Consider the following 14085-nt stretch of genomic DNA (forward strand, 5'->3'; position numbering starts at 1 on the left):
AGAAAAAAAGAGTTTCAAACTATCCCATGTCCTAGGGGACAGGGCATCGTAGAAGGCCAATCTAACTGCACATTGCTTTGTGGCTTCAGTGTACAAATGAATAACTTCCCCAACATACATCATATATGATGTCAGGGAAACAGAGAGATTTGTTAAAACTTTCTATTCATGAGCTGATGTTTATTGTTCAATTCAGGTCTCATCACAATGATAAAACACTTGGGAAAAAAGATACACAGTAATAAGCCAGCACTGGAGGAGATCATGGAGAAGATCTCCACAGCCAATGTATATTTTCCCCTTGTGCTTAGATATGTTGGAATAAAGCACAGCCAAACACTGCAGAAGACCAACATGCTGAAGGTGATGAATTTGGCTTCATTGAAACTGTCAGGCAACTTCCTAGCTAGAAAAGCAGCAGAGAAACTAACCAGAGCAAGAAAACCCATAAAGCCCAAAACACAGCAGAACATGACCGAGTCTTCATTACACTCCAGGATCAGTTCTTCAGGTACTGAATGCACATCAAAATCTGGATATGGTGGTGAGGCTATCATCCACACAGCACAAACACATATTTGAAAAAGGGAGCAGGAGAGTAGAATGAAACTAACCATTCTTCCCCCCACCCATTTCCTCAATTTGGAACCAGGTTTGGTGGCCATGAATGCTAGAACCACAACAAAGGTTTTGGCCAATACACAAGAAACCGCCACAGAAAAGATCAGAGCAAAAGCTGGTTGTCGAAGGAGACAAACAATCGTATTGGGTCTCCCAACAAATAGAAAGACACAAAGGAAAGAAAGGAGAAGAGAAACTAGGAGTGTATAAGTGAGATTCCGATTGTTGGCTTTTACAATCGGAGTAACTTTGTGTTTCACAAAGATTGAGATTACCAAAGTTGTCATCAATGAAAAGCAAAGAGAAAGAACAGTCAGACTGATCCCCAAGGGTTCTTCATAGGACAAAAAGGTGATCCGCTTTGGAAGGCACAAATTTTTGTCAGGATTGGGATATTGGTCCTCTGGACATGGAGAGCAGTCATCTACGTCTGGAAAAGAATGCATGTGAATTGATATAGGGAATTATAGTGTTTTGCCATCTTGGCTTAGTCCCATTATATTTGAAAATTTCCTACCCTTCTTCTTTGATATTTTCCCTTCTGGACATAGGTGGCAATCATAACAGCAAAACCACTCCTCTTCTTTCTTGGCCTTGCTGTATCCTGTCTCACAAGGATCATTACACAAGGATAGAGGTAATGCCTATCAATGAATAAAGAAGAATATTTTAAGATACAGAGAGGAAAGGAAGTGCTTGGAGTGATACTGTTAGTGTGCAATCAATAGATTAAAAATAGTGTGATAACATAATTTTTGTTGTTATTGGTCTGAAATAATAATGAATTAAATATCTACAATTATTGGTATTTGTGGCCTTCTATTCCCACTGTCCAATGACAATTTCTTTGCTGAATAGTTAAAGTTGGTTTTCTCAACTTCTGAATTTTGAAGCCAGTTTACTGATGAAATCTAGTATACTAACTTGCAGTTTTTACGCCAAAACCATGAAAACCATTATCCATAAAAACCATAATTAACACGGGAGCAATATAAAGGGTACAATGTTCAATAGCAATTGCTAGAAAAGTAAAAAAAAATCTTACTGATATTTTTCTTTCCCCATGACATTTGTACCTACTGTAGGTTAGTCAGAAATGATGCTTTGAGACTTTCATCAATACAGATATTTAAATGAAGGCAGACAAATCTAGATTCAAAAAGCTAACCTGATTAAAGCCTACTGGCCATATGATGGAATCCACAGAAATATTCAAGAACTTGTCTGCTGGAGCTGTGGGATCTATTATTCCTACTTTGACCCTCAGAAAGGATTGGTTTGGGAATGTGATCCAGTTGATAAAATCAAATCCACCAATGAACTCTCCATTTTTGTCAAAGGAGATCTTTTCACCAACACTGTTGTTGAATCTGACACTTCTCAAAAAAGAATGAACCTGAAATATATTGATACTCAGAAAGGAAAAGAGAGAGAACAGGACTGAGGGAGGGAGACATAATTCATATATTCAAAACATTCATATGAATGTTTCTTTAAACAAAGAAAATATAAACATTTTTTAAATTTAGTTGTAGGCCAGTATAAAACAAATGACATAACAATCATTCTAACACAAAGTCAGAAATAACATATCAGCTTACTGAAACAAAATTAGCATAGAATTGCAAAACAAAACAAATCAAAACCTTTGTAGTTTAATTGTGAAAGCTACTCAAGCCAGAGGATTTGTAATAAATATATAATAAATATTAAGAAGTTTAAACTACCATATAATTGTGCTCATTTCACACAATAGAGTAAATCATGAAAAACTCCAGGCTGGAAAAATCACAAGCTGGAATTAAGATATCCAGGAAAAATATTAACAACCTCAGATAAACAGACAATATTACTTTAATGGCAGAAAGTGAAGAGGAAATAAAGAACCTCTTGATGAAGGTAAAACGGGAGAGTGCAAACGTTAGCTTGAAACTCAACATGAAAAAACTAAGATCATGGCATCTGGTCCCATCACTCCTGGCAAACAGAAGGAGAAGAAATGGAAGTAATGACAGATTTATTTTCTTGGGCTACAAAATCACTGCAGATAGTGGCTTCAGCCATGAAATTAAGAGAGGCTTACTCCATGGGAGGAAAGCTATAGCAAACCTACACAGCATATTAAAAAGCAAAGACATCATCTTGCTGTCAAAAGTCTGTATAGTCAAAGCTATGGTTTTCCCAGTAAATGTACAACTGTGAGAGTTGGACCATAAGGAAGGCTGAGCACCAAAGTATTGATGCTTTCGATTTGTGGTGCTGGAGAAGACTTTTGAGAGCCCCTTGGAGTACAAGGAGAGTGAATCGGTCAATCCTAAATGAAATAATCTCTGACTGCTTTGGAGGACAGATATTGAAGCTGAAGCTCAAATACTTTGGCCACCTAATAAGAAGACAGGACTCATTGGAAAAGATCCTGATGTTGGAAAAGAAGGAAAGCAAAAGGAGAAGTCAAAATGACAGCAGAGGATGAGATGGTTAGATAGTGTCTTCAGAACAATGAACATCAATTTGGGCAAATTCTGTGAGACAGTGGAGGATAGGGGGGCCTTGGGTGTTGTGGTCCAGGAGGCCGCAAAGACTCAGACATGACTTAATGATTAAACAACAACAATACGTAGAATATATAGGGCTATAATAATTGATAATAATGTAATATAATATATAATATAAGATCCTCTTGTTGTGGGTGAAGAAGGAGAGTGCAAAACCTGGGTTGAAACTTAACATTAAGAAAACCAAGATCATGGCATCCGGCTCTCTCAATTCCTGGCAAATAGTTGGGGAAGAAATGGAGGTAGTGACAGATTTTATTTTCCTCGAGAGGAAAGCCATGGCAAATCTAGACAGCATACTAAAAAGCAGACATCACCCTGTCAACAAAAGTGCGTATACTCAAGGCTATGATCTTCCCAGTTGCAATGTATGGCAGTGAAAGTTGGACCACAAAAAAGGCTGAGCGCCAAAGAATAATACTCAAATACTTTGACCACCTAATGAGAAGGAAGGACTCACTGGAGAAGAGCCTAATGCTGGGAAAGATTGAGGGCAATAGAATAAGGGGACGACAGAGAATGAGGTGGCTGGATGGAGTCACTGAAGCAGTAGGCGTGAGCTTAAATGGACTCCAGAAGATGGTAGAGGACAGGAAGGCCTGGAGGAACATTGTCCATAGGGTTGCAATGGGTTGGACATGACTTCTCAGCTAACAACAACAACAATAATTGAATACTCTTCTTACGAGCCTTATATTTGTAGCTGTGCTAAAATTTGATTTCAATTACAGTATAGTTAAAATCAAACAGACTAGAGGCAAGAAACTAACAAGTTAAAACAAAATCTAACTGAAAAGGTCTATATGTCTGTATGTACATACAGACAGATATAAAACCCTTTCCAGTTACAATATGTTTTATCTAGATATTGTGTTATGCATTTGCTATATTACCTTATGTTTAAAACAGAGAGACAAATGGCCATAACGCATACTAAGTTGATTTCTGGTTTGTTGTGCAGCTGTCATAGACGGCTGGGAGACTTGCTCTGTCTCCCCCTTCAGTTTTGCATTGCTGGGGGGCCCTGAAAAGGGCCGAAAGTCACCCCGAAGAGGCAAACAGTAAGGAGGGACATTCGCTGGATCACAGGAGTGCCACAACTCTCCTGTTAGACCTGGCGATCCCTCCAAACCAGTGGCCAGTCCCTAGACTGCGAACAGCCGAAGTCACATTTTCTACCAGGCAACTTTTAAAGCAGTGCGGAAGAGACTGGGTGAGATATACCTCTTTTACACCCTAATTATTTTCTGTACCTCCTTAAGCTGCTAAACATTTTTCCCCTTGTGGTGAGAGAAAGTGGATTTTAGCCCTCCCTCCTGAAAGAGCGGTGAACAACCACCCAGGAGAATTTAAAATATTGAAAAAGAAACTGAATCCCAATTGAAATTTTATTTCTCAAAGCTTGTGGACTGAAAGACTTTTTTTCATTATCTATTTCTGTTGAAAATCTGGGTTTTTCATAAAAAAGAAGAAAAATGGAAAAGATTAAAATAACTCTGGTGCTCAAAGGGAAACTTTAAAAGGTAGAGGCAACACCATGTGGTCAAATTTGATATTTTAATCTGTTATTTTCTAGGGGCCTGGCTGACTGCCCAGGGAAATAGATAAGATACATAACCTTGAATATTTTGAAACAACAGCTGTGAAAGCCTCTGTGTTCCTTACCCAGGAAAAAAAAAACTTTTTCTTTCTTTTGGATTTTCTAAGTGTAAAGCTTTTAGTCTAAGATGGAAGAAGACCAGGAACAAAATTTCCTTATGGATGAAGATCAACCACATTCTCTCTATGTTGAAAACAATAATACAAACTCTTATCACAGCCAATGAAAAACTAAGAGGCTATGGGAAGGAACAAGAAGACAGCCCAGATATGAAAACACAAACTTTGACCACAACTAAAGAATCGTCTATACAAAATACAATAGAAAAAAATGAAACATTTAAATATCACAACAGAAGAATCAATTATTCAACAAATATTGACATTTGAAAATGCAGAAAAGATACCGACAACTTGGAAAAAGGAAAAGGTTTCCTATACAAATCAGAAGGAATTGAAGGATCTAGAAAAAGAACAGTTGGATGAGAAGATAAACAATTCAGAACAACCACATCAATATGGAAGAATAAAGAGATGACCCACTAGATCTACAAGTCCTCTCAAAAAAATGGTGACCGGATGGTTTTGCCAACATCAATTAATATATATGACATTACAAGAAGATTGGTTTGATGACCCAAAAACAAGGCCATGGAAGACAATTTGGCAAAGGAAAAAAGCTAGATAAGACTGAAGAAGAATGGAGTTTTGATCATCTTATTGAAATCTAAAACAGAATGTACTTAAATAGATAAGATGTACATGTTGAACACAAGACATTGTTATGAACTGAGATAAAGAAAAGTTTTTGGTCATTAAAACTTAGCAGTATAAATACTAATAGATAAATTTGATTTGTGCATAAAGGTCATGTAAAGGTGAATAGGATATAGATAAGCTAAGAACGTATTGATGAAAGTAATAAAGAGGTCTATCTGGAACGTCAAAAATGGAAATTATTAGTTTAAGCAAGAGATAGCAGATACAAAGAGGAAGAGAGAGGAAATATTAAATACTGAAATAAAAAGAAATTTTGATTACTACTTAACAAAAAATTGAAAACTAGCAAAAAGGAATATCATTGTATTCTTAATTTGTTGACATAGAGGGTGAGAAGTTAAATAATCAAGATGTGTATTTTGAATATTAGATTTTGTGAGAAATGGTGATAGATGAATTGGGAGTATATTAAAAATCTTGGGAATGATAAATATCAAACGTTAAATCTAAATGTTAGTGGAAATTAAAACTGAAAAATCTACTAGGTCATTGATTGTCTAAAAGATTATATGTTAAAACAACTAGAGTATATGTAAACTAAAATTACTGATATATGTAAGAAAGTTATTTTCCATGTGATTGATAGGATAAAACTTGTTTTTAAATTTACAAATAGAATAGTATATATGAAGAGAAAAAGAGAGGAAATGTTTATGGTAAAAGTTTGAAATCTGTACTAATGATATCTGTATGTAATTGAATTTCTACTACTCAGCCACCACGTTGCTTTTCAAATATGTGAAAGTAATATTAGAAAATCAATAAAATTTGAAAAAAAGGCATACTAAGTATGGTAACCTAGATGGGATTCAGGACCACTTCACTTAGAGGAGTGATATGCATTCAGTCTTAACTCACGTACAGGACTGGGCTAGGGTGTCTGATATCCCTATTCCTGGACAGCTAGCAAGAGGCAGAGGTAGTCAGGGTCCTTCTCCCACAGCTAATATGTTGTGAATGGGGAAATATCTACATTTCTGATCATCATATGAATGGTCTTGAAGGACAGAAGGGAGAGCCACTATCAAGGTAACATTCAGATAAGAAGTACTTGAACCTTGATTAAGAAATATGATTTGAGAAAACATTTCAGAGAAACCTTAGTGTATCGAACAAAAAGAATATGGTAGAGAGCTAAAAACATTCAGACTTGCATGATTCAGTTACTACAGCTCTTGCAATAAAATTAGTCCTGACCTACATACATGGTGATGGTTTCAACCTTTTGGGGCTGAAAATGTCTTGGGGGTCTGTAAATATGAGACAACACAGAAATATCTAAGTACAGGTGGTCCTCATTCAATGTCTGCTTGTTCAGCAATCATTTGAAATTGCTTGGTGCAAAATATATGGTACTGATGACTTCCTTGAAATTCCAGCTGTCACAACACCCCTGTGGTCATGTGTTCACAATATTGGAACTTGGTAACTGGATTTCCGACTGTTGCAGCATCCCAAAATTACATGATTGGGACTTATAACCTTCCTTGCTGGCTTTCCACAAGCAAAGTCAATGGGGAAGCTGGAAGGAAGTTGGAAGTTGTAATCACATGAGATGCTTCAAAATCTGTGCAGTCCTCACTTAACAATTAACAAACTATTCCAAAGAAAGCATCTAGAACAGGGGTGTAAAACTGCTGGCCTGTGGACTGGTTTTGTCACGGGGAAGCCGCATCCACCTCAGCTCAAGCAATTGGAAAAAAGTTGTGATACATCACGACATGTCATGTGATGTGGCAAGTTTGACACCCCTGATCTAGAAGAAAAAGCAACTACTGCACATCACGTGAATGGAATAGATCACCTGATTCTATTTATTAATAGACTGAATTTATGAGAGAGAGATGGAAATGTAGTAAGGAGGTGAATTCTCAGGAGGGAGGGGATATATTTCAGACAAGTAAAAGACAACTCAGTTTGAATATTATGTGTGAGAGAAAAAGGATGAAAACACTCCTTCCTGAATAGTTCACAGATTATACTGTGGATACATATATTAACGTGCTCAATCTGGCAAGATTTTGTCTATAGGTATGAAACAAAAAAGAAACCAGCTTGGAAGAATCACCATATCCCATTCTAAATTTTGCAGGCATTTGATTTCATGGATGTGGTTACAATTTTGTAGGATGCAATTTACAATTTTAACATCAGCATATAAATATTTCAGTGGTTAATCCATTACTGTATCTCACATTTAAACTTAATGTCAATCCCTCAAGAAATTATTGTTCACTAGTCTATGGACAAGGGACGCGGTGGCTCAGTGGGTTAGGACGCTGAGCTTGTCGATCGGAAGGTCGGCAGTTTGGCGGGTCGAATCCCGAGTGCCACGTAGCAGAGTGAGCCCCTGTTACTCGTCCCAGCTTCTGCCAACCTAGCAGTTTGAAAGCACCTAAAAATGCAAGTACAAAAATAGGGACCACTACGGTGGGAAGGTAACAGCGTTCCGTGTGCCTTTGGCGTCTAGTCATGCCGGCCACAAGACCACGGAGATGTCCTCGGAGAAGCGCTGGCTCTTCGACTTTGAAACAGAGATGAGCACCGGCCCCTAGAGTCAGAAACGACTAGCACGCATGTGCGGGGGAACCTTTACCTTTACCTTTACCTTTAGTCTATGGACAGATCTTGCAATTGCAGATATGGTGGTTTCCATAGTATTCTGCTTACACACTTACCTGCCACAACACTTGATTATGAAACTGTTTCCTCCCTTCTTTAACAAATGTTCTTTCCCTGGATTTGGATGGATACAGAGATTGCAAAGCATGTGCCACAGCATAGACTGCATTGTAAATATTGTAACTCTGGCCACTCATTACTGTTTCAAACACAGATGTGGGAAGGGTCTCAAGCCTCTCCTGTCCAGTACATTTCTTCCCAGAGGTCTTCGTTTTTAAGTTTCCAAAGAAACAATCAAATGCCTGTTCCCAAAAATCTTTCCGAAAATGATCATGCTGGTTGTTGATGTTTGAATTCAAGTTTTGAAGAAATTCCCGGAAGTTTTGAACCTCCTTAGTATGAACTGCAAAGGATAAAGCACCATGTAGAAAATGGATATCCCAAAATTTATGAAAGGCAACTGAAGTGTAATCTGTCTGTGCTGTTATAAGCCAAATCTTATTCTTCTTTGGTATATCCTCCACTTCTGAAAACTGGAGGAAGCTTCTCAGAACTGCTAAGGACTGGGTTTCACCATATAAAATTATCACATTGGCTGTTTTGTTCATGAGAACATGATATATATGTAGTCCTTCATCTATGGTATCAGTAAAATCACTGTAAAAAGCAACATTTGGGAATTCTGCTATGAATTCAGTACAGATGCCATGCTCAGAAAATGTAGGGAGCACCTCCTGAAGGAATTTCTCTCCTTTCTCATCCTTTACTACAAGAATTCCAATCCAGATCCATCTAAAATATAGCAATAGCTGCAGGAGGCCCCTACGTTGGTGGGATTCATTCGGAAACATTTGTTGGAAGAAAACAGCTTGAGTCTCTTTATCCATGACTGGAGCAGAGCCGTATATCAACTACAGAAAGATAAACATATGCAGTTGAAAAGGTCTATGTGAGCCTAAAAATTTATTTGTATTTTTTGGTATCTTTGATGTTATATTGTGAAACATTATGCAACTGGTTGCATTTATTGGGAAATATCAACCAAGATGTCACTCTTGGGGTATCATTAAATACATTTTTGTCGAAGTAGTTTTATTGTGAATATTTGATTTGGATATATTTTGCTGTGTCAAATAGCCCCACCATCTGTTCAGAGTTATGATTACCCATGCTGTTATGCTAATCCTATCAAGCAAAAATAATAGCTAGGAATCTGAAAGGATTCTTAGGAATATCACCAAGATGTCACTCTTCAGATATCAGTAAATATCTTTTCCTAGAAGTAGTCTCATTGTGGATATATCAAATATGAGCCTTGGATCAATTTCTAAAATTGAGAAATGTTTTCCTATGTCACATATCCCCACTGTCTATTCAAACCGACTCATTACTCAGGCAGCTCTACTGATCCTATCAAACAAAAAATAATATGTAGGAATCAGAAAAGTTTCTCCTTTTCACAGAGAGAAGCATATAGATACCTGTGGGTGCCTGCAGAATGATAGTGTGTCTTCAGCACATCTTACCTGAGGAATTTTGTAGATGCAGAGCACAGTTGCCATGTGAAGAGAGATGTCAGGTGCCCCAATGACAGCAGTCAAGGTTTTTTGGGCCCCACATTTGTAGTTAGGGATGAATTTTCCCTGAGTGAAAGGCAGTAACATTGAGGCAAAGTAAGTCCAGCCTGGACTAAAGTTGCTGTTAAAAATGTGGAAGCCCAGCGTGATGTTGGGTAGGATCTGAGAATTTTCATTGATCTCTTTTATAGTAAAGGCTAAAGCCAGAATATGCTGGTAATTCTGAAAAACTATTCTGTAAAAAAAAAATAAAAAATCATTAAGGTCTGCTTCACATTATGGCACTTGTAATCATTCAGTGCAACACATTTTGTGGAACGTATGAAATAATTCTTATTTCTTTGTTCTTATATGTGAGAATGGCCCACTATCAAACAACAGCTTTTGTTGCAGAAGGAAATTGCTACATTTTAGCACCATAAATATCAAATGAGAAAACTGATCATGGGTAATATGTGCTTCCCATTTCTTAAGGATAGTAACAGCTTCATAAATTAAGCCACATTCTTGTATGTTAATAGATATTTAGATGTGATGTGTTATAAATGGAGATTTGATCGCCATTTCAACATTACCTGGAGAGTAAAGTAAAATATAATTTCACATAAAATAAACCTAGGCATCCTATTTCAGATGTTTCTTTCTGGATTTTTTGCCATTAGAGGAAACATTCCAAGCATCAGGTAATATACCAGCAAGGCTCAGAGCCTGACAATAAATTAATGGTGTACTTACATAAGTCCCTCATGAAATCCCTGAGAAGGATCTTGAATAAATTTAATGGGATTAGAAGATGCAAAGAAGGCAGAAATAATGCCAGCAATATTAATGTCTCCAAACTGATGATAGGTGTGCCGAATAGGAAGAGGCTGATGAAAGTCACATTGAAGGCCAGGATCCTTGCACATCACTTCAGGCAGTACTATTAACAGTAACTCCATGAATACTAACATCTTCCTTGAGTGTCTTCTTTCTGGGTGCAAATGCATCGCTCTGCCACAAGTTATTTGAAGTGGATCAGACTGACCTGCCTTCTTGAGATGTTCTTCAGACACAAATAGTGAGTGCAACATAATATCAAATCAACTCAAAGACCTTTGGGGCTCCCAGCCATAGATTGGAATATCATGCGGATAATAAATACCATAATTCAGTGCCCCTTCCTCCTGTTTTCATGGAGTCCCATAGGATTTGGAAGAGACAAACTGATTAATTTCTTAATGATAATAAGACAGCCACATATGTGAACATCTTCAAAACATGTGAGGACCTCCAGAGGCAGGGATGCATGAAGAATAGAGAAAAATAAAATCATTAGATCCATAAATCAAAATAGAGATGTAAATATATGTATGTGTAAAGGCATTATTCTATTCTATTCTATTCTATTCTATTCTATTCTATTCTATTCTATTCTATTCTATTCTATTCTATTCTATTCTATTCTATTCTATTCTATTCTATTCTATTCTATTCTATTCTATTCTATTCTTGTTTTATTCCATTCTATGTTCCATTCTATTCAATTCCATTCCATTCTTCTATTGCACTAAATAACATTCTATACTCTACGATCCATTACATTACATTACATTACATTACATTTTTTTTAAATTTTATTTATATACCGCCCTTCTCCCGAAGGACTCAGGGCGGTGAACAGGGCAAACATATAAAAATACAAAAATACAAAAGTTAAAAAAGAATTAAATACAATGTCCAAGCTAAAACAGTAAAAACAACAGTAAAAACCCAACCCATCCCCCATCAGGCCAAGCCGGCTTGTTCGAATAAATGCGTCTTCAGATTGCGTCGGAAGGAGAGAAGGTCGGGCGCCATCCGAAGCTCGACCGGCAACCGATTCCATAAATCCGGGGCACCCACAGAGAAGGATCTCCCACAGATATATTTATAAATGGAATTAAAATAAAAAAATAAAAATAAATAAAATAAATAAATAAAAATATATATTTTCATATATTCTTCCAGAAATTGGGATGTTTATTGCAATACTTGGTTGTTCTTTGGTTGAATTCTACTATTTAAGATTGACATATGATGCTGTAGGATTTCTGAGAATCGTTCACGCCACTTGGAGGTTTATCTGTGCCCTCTGGTCATCTGAATAGTGCAAATACATGAGGAACCTTTTTTTTTTGGAATTGCTGAAAGGACTGTTACAAACAGGAGATAGGTAGTGTCATATCCCTCCCTCTTCCTCTGCTGAGAGAGAGCTGTTCAGTTTTAATGTAGATGGGCTCTTTGACCCCTTTTGCAAACCAGCAATTCTCTCTGTCCATAATATGGACTTTGCTGTCTTCAAAAGAGTGGCCTTTGTCATTCAACATCAGCTACCTCCTGTTTACAACATAGTCCTTTCAGCAGTTCCAAAAAGGTTCCACACCATTTGCACTATTCAGTTGACCCTGAGGGCACAGATAAAGTGGCCTCAAGTGGCCACAACAACTCTCAGAAAGAGTGCTAACAACCAGATGACGGCGAGGAATAAAAATCCTCCCATTTTGCTCCACTCAAACTGAAGAAACGTCTTGGAAGAGAAACAAAACATCTTCAAGGAAAAACAAAGAAAGTCCTGTTGCCTCTTGAAAAAGCACCTTTGGAACAACCATGACCTAGAAGACTGAGACTAGGAGCTAGCTAGGACAGTTGTTAGCTGGTTTGGAGCTGGGTTGGTTTTGTTCTCCTTTTTGGGCATTATAACATAATTTGTCCATTGCTTGGAGAATATAATATTAGTGAATAAGCAAAAGCCTGACTACACTGAAAGTTTCTGGTTCATCAAATGGCTCTGGAACTCTGGACTCTTCACAGCTTTCCCTAGCATCACACTTACAAAAGGAAGCACTTGGAAAAAAAATTATAGACATTGTAGCCTCTATATATTTGCATCTCATTTCTATCAATGAAACACATGATATATTCCATAGACTATATCTTATCTCTGCTACTGTAGCCCCAACAAAGAATTAATTATTTAACTTTTATGCTGTTCATCTCACAACATAGAAATCTAGGTAGCTTACACATTCAATCAAATATCATACAAAACATGAAAACATTAAATGTAGACCATAAATTTAAAATGAAATTAAAATTCAATTTTAACTGAATTAAAATTCAGTAATCAAAATGGAGACGATAGATAGGTTCTGCCTAATCTATTACCATGGTTCCCTGAAAATAAGACCTGGTCTTATTTCATTTTTATGTTTTTTGCCTCCAAAAGAGGCACCAGGTCTTATTTTCGGAGTGTGTGTGTGTGTTTTCCACTCACCTCCAGCACCGACGGCACCACCCCCCAGCCCATTTCTTCTGCAGCCAAAGGATCAGCTTCATTCTGCAGCTGAGAATGGAGCTCTGACCTGCATTTTGCAGTCAGAGGCATTTCCAGAAGGCCACTGCAGCTGAGAACTGATCTATGGATTTAATCCATTTCACGGTTCTTGCCTACAATGGCCTTCTGGAAAGACCTCTGACTGCAAAATGCAGGCCTAGGGATGCCACAGAAGAAGTGGGCTGGTAAGGAGAGGCCTGGCTGCAAGGTAAGTGGGTGTGGGGCTTGATTTTTAGGTGTGTGCCTCACCCCCAAACTAGGGCTTGTTTTTGGAGTGGAGCTTATATTACTCCCCTCTCCCAAATCAAACTAGGGCTTATTTTTGAGGTAGGTCTTACTTTTGGGGAAACATGTTAACCATCTCCAAGATACCACCCTCCCAAAGGATCAGCCTGATATCCAACCCATTTCAGAAGACAAACCCATGCACCTAAGGAATGGAACTGCCTTGTCATCTGGCCTCGGTCCCTTCTCCTGGTACCTCTGTAGCTTGTCGACTTCGTAGTCTGAGTCGGTGTCTTCCATCCGCTCGGCATCCTCATGGTGCTTGGCACGTTTTTGGAGGGCCACAGCACCTTAATGGCCCCTCTGGCAGCTTTGTCTGCCATGACTTCCTTCAAGGCCTCCTGTAGCGAGAGAGTCTCCTTAGCAAAATATTTTTGTTTGAGCTCTCGATTCCTCAGTCCACAGACTAAGCAGTCTCAGCCTCTCTCAGCTAGGCAATGCTGGCTGGTGACCCCCAGGGGAAGAGCCTTCTCTGTGGGCGCACCGACCCTCTGGAATGAACTGACTCCGGAGCTGCAGACAGCCCCTGACCTTTGTTCCTTCCGCCATGACCTGAAGACATGGATGTTCTAACAAGTGAGCCTGGACTGACTATGGTTTTAAATTTGGCTTTTATTGGCTTAAATTGTCATTTATTTATTATATCCATTGTTTAATTCTTTTTTAAATTTTGTACTTTATGTTTTTTAAT

This window comes from Vipera berus, assembly GCF_964194415.1.
Source record: "Vipera berus genome assembly, chromosome: Z".
In the NCBI taxonomy this organism is placed as follows: domain Eukaryota; kingdom Metazoa; phylum Chordata; class Lepidosauria; order Squamata; family Viperidae; genus Vipera; species Vipera berus.